This window comes from Nerophis lumbriciformis, linkage group LG28 (genome assembly GCF_033978685.3).
Source record: "Nerophis lumbriciformis linkage group LG28, RoL_Nlum_v2.1, whole genome shotgun sequence".
Lineage (NCBI taxonomy): Eukaryota > Metazoa > Chordata > Actinopteri > Syngnathiformes > Syngnathidae > Nerophis > Nerophis lumbriciformis.
This window is the reverse complement of record NC_084575.2, coordinates 8,410,085-8,418,789: the sequence shown is the minus strand read 5'-3', so window position 1 is coordinate 8,418,789 and position 8,705 is coordinate 8,410,085. Positions and strand designations below refer to the sequence as shown.

The 8,705-nt window shown below is 50.7% G+C and overlaps 2 non-coding genes across 2 annotated transcripts; both read right to left on the bottom strand.

The window, feature by feature from the left end:
- Nucleotides 1-805: 805 nt before the first annotated feature.
- trnap-ugg (transfer RNA proline (anticodon UGG)) lies at nucleotides 806-877 on the bottom strand. Its single transcript has one exon. It is a non-coding gene; the product is annotated as a tRNA-Pro (tRNA).
- A 3,155-nt stretch (nucleotides 878-4,032) lies between these two features.
- trnap-ugg (transfer RNA proline (anticodon UGG)) lies at nucleotides 4,033-4,104 on the bottom strand. Its single transcript has one exon. It is a non-coding gene; the product is annotated as a tRNA-Pro (tRNA).
- Nucleotides 4,105-8,705: the final 4,601 nt, after the last annotated feature.

Below are 8,705 nucleotides of genomic sequence, written 5' to 3'. Positions count from 1 at the left end.
CAGCCACGGAGGCTGAGGTCACCAAACACACCATCAGGTGGTTCAACCTGGTGGCGGATCGGGCAACCAGGAGACGAGTCCCGCCTCCACCTCCTCAGGAGGAATAGAAATGTATCAATTAAACAATCTTTTATTGAACTTCTTGTCATTCACCAGTTATTCATTTTCTGATATGTTAGCTGTGCATGGAGCAGCATTTCGTTGAAGTTGTAGCCTAACAGATTAAATATGTATGTTTACTATATTTACTATTTATATATATTTAAATATTATATATTTACTTTATAGAGTGAATTGACCATTTTCTGTTTCTGCCTATTGACAATGTTGTTAGTTTAAAAATACAAGGCAATGCATATGTAAGCCTATATTGCTGTGGTAGGGCTTAGTGAAATTTTTAGTTTCCTATTTTATCCTACAGCAAGAACAGAAGGGATTTTGAAAATAAGATAAACGGGTCCAAAACGGACCAGGGTTTTTATGAGTCCGTTGCTAGGTTAGGTTTTGATCATGGATGCGGAGTAGATCCGCCACGGCAGCTCGGCGCCATGCCTCCGTTGCGGATCTATTCCTGAGAGCAAGTGGACGTCGATACGGGTCCGTTTCGCGGGTCCGTTCCGGAAAGAGCGATACCTCCGCGGGGGATCCGCCGCGGAGTCTTTTTGCTGTGTGGGTACAAGCTCTGTCCTAAAACAATTAGAGCTTATAAATTGAGCTACCTCTGTATTTCATTTTATAATTTTCATGGATCCCTTGAGTGTGTGCAGTTTGGAAAATTAAGCTAAGAGTTTAAAATCACTGTTAAAGGCTTGTCCAGGAATTGAACCCGGTACCTCTCGCACCCAAAGCGAGAATCATACCACTAGACCAACAAGCCTCGAAAAATCTAGTTTCATCAAAAATGTTCATGACTTGTGAGATTTTAACAGGGAAATCATTCTGAAACTGGGTTAGTATATTGCACTTTTACCACTAATTTAAAGGTATGGCTATTTTCCTGCAAAAAAGAACTAAAGGTTACAAGCTCTGAACCTCTTGCACCCTAAGCAAGAATCATACAACTCGACCAACATGCACCGCAAAAACATGTTTCAACAAAAAGTCTTATGAATTGTGAGATTTTAACAGGGAAATCATTCTCAAACTGGGTTAGTATATTGCACTTTTACCACTAATTTAAAGGTATGGCTATTTTCCTGCAAAAAAGAACTAAGGGTTACAAGCTCTGTCCTAAAACAATTAGAGCTTGTAAATTGAGCTACCACTGTATTTGATTTTATACATTTTCATTGATCCCTTTAGTGTGTGCAGTTTGGAAAATGTAGCTAAGACTTCAAAATCACTGTTAAGGGCTTGTCCAGGAATTGAACCCGGGACCTCTCGCACCCAAAGCGAGAATCATACCACTAGACCTATGGCAAATGTTACCAAATTCTCAAAAAAGTTTATATTTTATCTGGGGAAACAACCTGTAACTGCACTTTTATTAACACAAATTTTGATTCACTACAATTTTCATGCATAAATGAACAAGAGCTTTTTCAGTAATTGAACCCCAAACCTCAGGCGAGAATCATACGACTAGACCAACAAGTTCTGACTTGTCATTTTGCAAGAATCTCAATAAATGTGACATGTTGATAGGGAACAATCTAAAACTAGGTTAGTATATTACACTTTTACCACTAATTTAAAGGTATGGCTATTTTCCGACATATACGCAAATTCACACCGGGAGAAAAAGTACTTGTATTGCTTCCAACCTCAAACTCCAAATTACTTGCAAAGTGGCAGGGACCCTTTGAGGTCGCACGGCAAGTGGGTGATGTCGATTATGAGGTTCGGCGCTCGGACCGACGCGGAGACACTCAGATCTACCATTTGAACCTGCTGAAGGCATGGAAAGAGGCGGAGCCTGTTTCCATGGTGACAGTAGTGGGGGAGGAGGAGGAGTTGGGGCCGGAGATCCCGCGCTCTGGCCCGGCCCCCCGGCTGTCCTGTGACGACCAGCTCACATCAGCGCAGAGGGCAGATGTGGCTGAGTTACAGCGGCGCTTCTCTGATGTGTTCTCCTCGCGGCCCGGTCGCACGGATCTCATCCGACATCATATTGAGACCAGCCCGGGGGTTACGGTGCGGTCTCGGCAATATCGGCTTCCCGAACACAAGCGCAAAGTAGTTCGGGAGAAATTAAAAACTATGCTTGAGTTGGGGGTGATAGAAGAATCCCACAGCGCGTGGTGCAGTCCCATTGTTCTGGTTGGGAAGAAGGATGGGACTGTGCGGTTCTGTGTGGATTACCGCAGGGTGAATGAACAATCACGGTTTGACGCGTACCCAATGTCTCGGGTCGACGAGCTCCTGGATCGGCTAGGCACTGCTCAATTTTTCACGACACTGGATTTGACCAAGGGCTACTGGCAGATTCCCTTGTCACCAGAGTCCCGAGAAAAAACGGCCTTTTGCACTCCGTACGGTTTGTACCAATTTGTGACACTTCCGTTTGGCTTGTTCGGTGCGCCCGCCACGTTCCAGCGTCTCATGGACCGAGTGCTGCGCCCCCACGCTGCATACGCGGCTGCCTACGCGGCTGCCTACCTGGATGATGTCATCATCCAGAGTAGCAGCTGGGAACAACACGTGCGGCGGGTGGGGGCGGTGCTCGAGTCCCTGAGGTGGGCGGGACTCACCGCCAACCCGGCGAAGTGCGCGGTTGGCCTGAGGGAGGTACAGTATCTGGGGTACCACTTGGGAGGGGGACAGGTGCGGCCGCAGGTAGACAAAACAGCGGCAATCGCGGCCTGTCCATCCCCCAAGACAAAAAAAGAGGTGAGGCAGTTTTTGGGACTGGCGGGCTATTACCGGCGGTTCATTCCCCGGTTTGCGGACTTAACCGGCCCACTGAATGACCTCACCCGAAAGGGTGCTCCAGAACTGGTCCAGTGGACGGAGCAGTGCCAGCGGGGGTTTGAGAAGGTAAAAACAGCACTCTGCGAGGAGCCGGTGCTGCACATGCCTAATTTTGACATCCCTTTCTGTCTGCAGGCGGACGCGTCGGGCCGGGGACTGGGGGCGGTGCTGTCTCAGCGGGTGGGGGACGTCGACCGCCCCGTGCTGTATATCAGCCGGAAACTTTCGGACCGGGAGGCAAGGTACAGCACGGTGGAGAGGGAGTGCCTTGCCATCCGGTGGGCGGTCGGGGCCCTCCGCTACGACCTGTTGGGGCGTGCCTTCAGTCTCTGCTCAGACCACAAACCTCTCCAGTGGCTCCACCGCATGAAGGACGCCAACGCACGGATCACCCGGTGGTATCTGGCATTACAGCCCTATAACTTCCGGGTGGTCCACAGGCCGGGCGCGCAGATGGCCGTGGCCAATTTTTTCTCTCGGCCCGCTATAGGGGGTGGGGGGAGTGAGCGCGGCCGGACGGCTGCCCGGCCTCAAATCTGGCGGTGGAGGCATGTGGAGAGGGGCGTGGTTCGTGCGTTCCCTGCGGGCGGGGTGTGTGCGGAGGCCGGCCATGAAGCAGCAGACAGGTGAGTGGATGACTCAGCTGGAACGAGTTATCTAATCACCTGTTCCTTTATTAAGCAGCGTCGGAGACCATGAGGCGGAGGGACCTGGAAAGCAGATGAAAAGCCACGGAAGAGTGCTGAAAAGCCCGAAAAGAGAGACATTGTGAGGAGGAGGAGAGCTGAAAAGCCGACAGAGACTTGTATGAGAATATAATTAAAATAATTGTAAAACGCCGACCCAAAGTGTTGTGCCCTTTCCTGGGGTCCCAGAAGAACCCCAGACAGAGACATCTTCACAGGAACAATCTAAAACTAGGTTAGTATATTGCACTTTTACCACTAATTTAAAGGTATGGCTATTTTCCTGCAAAAAAGAACTAAGGGTTACAAGCTCTGTCCTAAAACAATTAGAGCTTGTAAATTGAGCTACCACTGTATTTGATTTTATACATTTTCATTGATCCCTTTAGTGTGTGCAATTTGGAAAATGTAGCTAAGACTTCAAAATCACTGTTAAGGGCTTGTCCAGGAATTGAACCCGGGACCTCTCGCACCCAAAGCGAGAATCATACCACTAGACCAACAAGCCCCATGGCAAATGTTACCAAATTCTCAAAAAAGTTTATATTTTATCTGGGGAGACAACCTGTAACTGCACTTTTATTAACACAAATTTTGATTCACTACAGTTTTCATGCATAAATGAACAAGAGCTTGTTCAGTAATTGAAACCCAGACCTCAGGCGAGAATCATACGACTAGACCAACAAGTTCTGGCTTGTGATTTTGCAAGAATCTCAATAAATGTGACATGTTGATTGGGAACAATCTAAAACTAGGTTAGTATATTACACTTTTACCACTAATTTAAAGGTATGGCTATTTTCCTGCAAAAAAGAACTAAGGGTTACATCCTCTGTCCTAAAACAATTAGAGCTCGAAAATTGAGCTACCACTGTATTTGATTTTATACATTTTCATTGATCCCTTCATTGTGTGCAGTTTGAAAAATTAAGCAAAGAGTTTTAAATCACTGTTAAGGGCTTGTCCAGGAATTGAACCTGGGACCTTTCGCACCCTAAGCAAGAATCATACCACTAGACCAGGGGTCGGCAACCCGCGGCTCCGGAGCCGCATGCGGCTCTTTGATCACTCTGATGCGGCTCAGCAGCTTACTTGCTGAACCCCCCAATTTTCCCGTGAGACTTCCGGATTTCAGTGCCTCTCGCAGAAAACTCCCGGGATTAAGATTCACCGACTTTCACCCTTACAGCTATAATAAGGGCGTGCCATGATGGTACAACATTTAGCGCCCTCTACAATCTGTATTAACAGCGTGCCAGCCCAACCACTTGTTATACTGGACTCTTACTATTATGTTGGATCCACTATGGACTGGACTCTCACAATATTATGTCAGACCCACTCGACATCCATTGCTTTCGGTCTCCCCTAGGGGGGAGGGGTTACCCACATATGCGGTCCTCTCCAAGGTTTCTCATAGTCATTCACATCGACGTCCCACTGGGGTGAGTTTTTCCTTGCCCGTATGTGGGCTTTGTACCGAGGATGTCGTTGTGGCTTGTGCAGCCCTTTGAGACACTTGTGATTTAGGGCTATATAAATAAAGATTGATTGATTGATTGATTGATACAATATACATCTTCTGCTTGCACACGTACGTGACAGCAATCATACTTGGTCAACAACCACACAGGTTACACTGACGGTGACCATATAAAACAACTTTAACACTCTTACTAATAATGCGCCACACTTTGAACCCACACCAAACAAGAATGACAAACACATTTCGGGAGAACATCTGCACCACAACATAAACACAACAGAACAAACACCCAGAATCCCATGCAGCCCTGACTCTTCCGGGCTACATTATACACCCCTGCTACCACCAAACCCCGCCCCGACCCCAACCCTGCTCCCTCACACATCAAACCCCCCCCCCCCCCCCTCCCCTCATACAACGTGTGGCTGATCAGGCACGCCGGTTGTAGTGGGTGCTATATGCTGTACCATCACGGCACGCATGACGCTGACAAGCGCCATTCATTTAAAACCCGCGGGCCGCACCAGCTTTCAAATTCCATATTAAGGTGTGGGCAGCATGTCTGAGACCCCTGGTTTATACATAGCACAAAGCAAAAAAAAAACTTTGTATGCAGTGTTATTTCATTTAAAATTTCAAAAAAAATTTGCGGCTCCCATTGTTTTCTGTAATTTGTGAAACTGGTCTCGAAGCTCGAAGACCTCTATGAAGAAAACAAACATGGAACCCAGATTTCCCTTGCCCGGACGTGGGTCACCGGGGCCCCCCTCTGGAGCCAGGCCCGGAGGTGGGGCTCGATGGCGAGCGCCTGGTGGCCGGGCCTGTCCCCATGGGGCCCAGCCGGGCACAGCCCGAAGAGGCAACGTGGGTCCCCCCTCCAATGGGCTCACCACCCATAGCAGGGGTCATAGAGGTCGGGTGCGATGTGAGCTGGGCGGCAGCTGATGGCAGGGCACTTGGCGGTCCGATCCTCGGCTACAGAAGCTACCTCTTGGGACGTGGAACGTCACCTCGCTGGGGGGGAAGGAGCCTGAGCTAGTGCGCGAGGTGGAGAAGTTCCGGCTAGATATAGTCGGACTCACTTCGACGCACAGGAAGGGCTCTGGAACCAGTTCTCTCGAAGGGGCTGGACTCTCTTCCACTCTGGCGTTGCCGGCAGTGAGAGGCGACGGGCTGGGGTGGCAATTCTTGTTTCCCCCCGGCTCAGAGCCTGTACGTTGGAGTTCAACCCGGTGGACGAGAGGGTAGCTTCCCTCCGCCTTCGGGTGGGGGAACGGGTCCTGACTGTGGTTTGCGCTTACGCGCCAAACCGCAGCTCAGAATACCCACCCTTTTTGGATTCACTCGAGGGAGTACTTGAGAGTGCTCCCCCGGGTGATTCCCTCGTTCTACTGGGGGACTTCAATGCTCATGTTGGCAGCGACAGTGAAACCTGGAGAGGCGTGATTGGGAAGAATGGCTGCCCGGATCTGAACCCAAGCGGTGTTTTGTTATTGGACTTTTGTGCCCGTCACAGATTGTCCATAACAAACACCATGTTCAAACATAAGGGTGTCCATATGTGTACTTGGCACCAGGACACCCTAGGCCGCAGTTCCATGATCGACTTTGTAGTTGTGTCATCGGATTTGCGGCCTCATGTTTTGGACACTCGGGTGAAGAGAGGGGCGGAGCTTTCTACCGATCACCACCTGGTGGTGAGTTGGCTGCGATGGTGGGGGAGGATGCCGGACAGACCTGGCAGGCCCAAACGCATTGTGAGGGTTTGCTGGGAACGTCTGGCAGAGTCTCCTGTCAGAGAGAGTTTCAATTCCCACCTCCGGAAGAACTTTGAACATGTCACGAGGGAGGTGCTGGACATTGAGTCCGAATGGACCATGTTCCGCGCCTCTATTTTCGAGGCGGCTGATTGGAGCTGTGGCCGCAAGGTAGTTGGTACTTGTCGTGGCGGTAATCCTAGAACCCGTTGGTGGACACCGGCGGTGAGGGATGCCGTCAAGCTGAAGAAGGAGTCCTATCGGGTTCTTTTGGCTCATAGGACTCCTGAGGCAGCAGACAAGTACCGACAGGCCAAGCGGTGTGCGGCTTCAGCGGTCGCAGAGGCAAAAACTCGGACATGGGAGGAGTTCGGTGAGGCCATGGAAAACGACTTCCGGACGGCTTCGAAGCAATTCTGGACCACCATCCGCCGCCTCAGGAAGGGGAAGCAGTGCACTATCAACACCGTGTATGGCCAGGATGGTGTTCTGCTGACCTCGACTGCGGATGTTGTGGATCGGTGGAGGGAATACTTCGAAGACCTCCTCAATCCCACCAACACGTCTTCCTATGAGGAAGCAGTGCCTGGGGAGTCTGTGGTGGGCTCTCCTATTTCTGGGGCTGAGGTTGCTGAGGTAGTTAAAAAGCTCCTCAGTGGCAAGGCCCCGGGGGTAGATGAGATCTGCCCGGAGTTCCTTAAGGCTCTGGATGCTGTGGGGCTGTCTTGGTTGACAAGACTCTGCAGCATCGCGTGGACATCGGGGGCGGTACCACTGGATTGGCAGACCGGGGTGGTGGTTCCTCTCTTTAAGAAGGGGAACCGGAGGGTGCGTTCTAACTATCGTGGGATAACACTCCTCAGCCTTCCCGGTAAGGTCTATTCAGGTGTTCTGGAGAGGAGGCTACGCCGGATAGTCGAACCTCGGATTCAGGAGGAACAGTGTGGTTTTCGTCCTGGTCGTGGAACTGTGGACCAGCTCTATACTCTCGGCAGGGTCCTTGAGGGTGCATGGGAGTTTGCCCAACCAGTCTACATGTGTTTTGTGGACTTGGAGAAGGCATTCGACCGTGTCCCTCTGGAAGTCCTGTGGGGAGTGCTCGGAGAGTATGGGGTATCGGAGTGTCTGATTGTGGCAGTCCGCTCCCTGTATGATCAGTGCCAGAGCTTGGTCCGCATTGCCGGTAGTAAGTCGGACACGTTTCCAGTGAGGGTTGGACTCCGCCAAGGCTGCCCATTGTCACCGATTCTGTTCATAACTTTTATGGACAGAATTTCTAGGCGCAGTCAAGGCGTTGAGGGGATCTGGTTTGGCGGCTGCAGGATTAGGTCTCTGCTTTTTGCAGATGATGTGGTCCTGATGGCTTCATCTGGCCAGGATCTTCAGCTCTCACTGGATCGGTTCGCAGCTGAGTGTGAAGCGACTGGGATGAGAATCAGCACCTCCAAGTCCGAGTCCATGGTTCTCGCCCGGAAAAGGGTGGAGTGCCATCTCCGGGTTGGGGAGGAGATCTTGCCCCAAGTGGAGGAGTTCAAGTACCTCGGAGTCTTGTTCACGAGTTAGGGAAGAGTGGATCGTGAGATCGACAGGCGGATTGGTGTGGCGTCTTCAGTAATGCGGACGCTGTATCGATCCGTTGTGGTGAAGAAGGAGCTGAGCCGGAAGGCAAAGCTCTCAATTTACCGGTCGATCTACGTTCCCATCCTCACCTATGGTCATGAGCTTTGGGTTATGACCGAAAGGACAAGATCACGGGTACAAGCGGCCGAAATGAGTTTCTTCCGCCGGGTGGCGGGGCTCTCCCTTAGAGATAGGGTGAGAAGCTTTACCATCCGGGAGGAACTCAAAGTAAAGCCGCTGCTC